Raw genomic sequence first — 1598 nt, forward strand, 5'->3', positions numbered from 1 at the left:
GGTCTGTGCAAGTTCAGGAGCTGTCTGTGTCTGCTTTAAGGCCACTGTTGTTGTGCTAGTGACAGCAGTGTCCTGGCAAAACCTCAGTTCTGCACCTGCTGACAGTGAGCATAGGGCAATGACATTATCTACAAAATTACATAGCCTCCCTATGGTGGCATTTTCGGCGTAATCAGACCGCAACTGTTGCCACTGCTCATGTGTAACATTATTTAGCAATTCCTCTAGCAGTGGCCTAACATCATTTGCAGGAGTGGAATGACTCCTGACATTGTCTGGATTGCTCCTAGCTGTGTTGTTGTCCATTTTGCTTCAATATCTATTTGTTTGCTGTTAATGTCTTCTCTCTGTTTGTTAAAGCGAGCGTTAGAAAAAACAGAGTTGCAGAGGGCTATTTATAGGTTTTTGTCTGTATGACGTCTTTGAAGCCCCGCCCACTTCAAGTGTGACGTCTTTGAAGCCTTTGATCTAAGCCCCGCCCACTTCGAGCAAAAAAAGAATGCGCTTGGAGAGTGTGGTTTGTTTGTCTCTCTCTCTCTCTCTCTCTCTCTCTCTCTCTCTCTCCCCCCCCCCCCCCCCCCAAGCTTCATCACAGCCTCCCATAATAATAACTTTAGTAATGGTAGCAGTTAAAATATTGTCTGGTTTCATTTGGAACAACGATAGTTGTTTCGTTTATCGTTGATTGTTGATCTATTACAGTCGACCAGGTGACAACAATCACGTTGAAAAATCATTTATTTATAGTTGGCCGGAAACTAAAGCTGCTGTCACTTGGACTATTCCGTAGCACCCACCCGAGTAGTCGTCCTCGTCCCTGCACTGCACGTCGATCTCAGGTAAGAATGTATTTATTTAGTCATTGTTTGAATGCTGAATTTGGAAAAACAGTCAAGATTGCTTGATATTTATAGTCTATTAAAATGTATATTATAGTATATTTAAAATGTGGGGAAAATTTCTCAATAGAAATGTCTAAAATATCATAATTTGGTTCCCAAGTATAAATAACATTTAAAAGCTATCTTGGACAGAAGGAAAAGAGTATGTATTTCTTAGAAAACGCGAAATCTGCACAAACATACCATTTTCATGTCATAATGTTCTTTCTGTTATAAAGCTATATTAGCAAAGGTGCTGTAAAGTTGTTAGCAGTGTGTCAGCTTGGTGACCTGCCACAGAGTACCTTTGTGACGTCATTCGCTATGCTCCAGATCGGATGGGTGGTGCAGGACGCCCGACGACTCTCATCTATATACAATTCCCAGCAGCAGACAACTCCAACATTCTGTATTTAATATTTGAATATATATTTTTTAATTTTCTGTCTGTGTGCCAAGGTGAGCTATGCACCTGTTTATTGTTACCTGCTGTGTCTCATGTTAAGAAAACATGTATGGTCAAAATAAAAACACTAGCTTTTAGTGTACAGGATGGATGTGAATGTTAGTGAACAAAACAGGCCTGCTGTATATCAGATGATGTGTATATTCTTAATGTTTTTATGCTTACAAAACTCTACTCAAGTTTCTTTTAAAGTTTTTGCTTGCATTTCCTACACAAATGTCAAAATAATAAAAAATCTTTGTGCACTGATA

The 1598-nt window shown here is 39.5% G+C and overlaps 1 long non-coding RNA gene across 1 annotated transcript; it reads left to right on the forward strand.

The window, feature by feature from the left end:
- The first annotated feature begins 549 nt into the window (after positions 1-549).
- Positions 550-1598, forward strand: LOC145422535 (uncharacterized). Its single transcript, XR_013903845.1, has 2 exons — positions 550-839; positions 1121-1598. It is a non-coding gene; the product is annotated as an uncharacterized LOC145422535 (long non-coding RNA).

Source organism: Astatotilapia calliptera, chromosome 19 (genome assembly GCF_964374335.1).
Source record: "Astatotilapia calliptera chromosome 19, fAstCal68.1, whole genome shotgun sequence".
Classification (NCBI taxonomy): Eukaryota; Metazoa; Chordata; class Actinopteri; order Cichliformes; family Cichlidae; genus Astatotilapia; species Astatotilapia calliptera.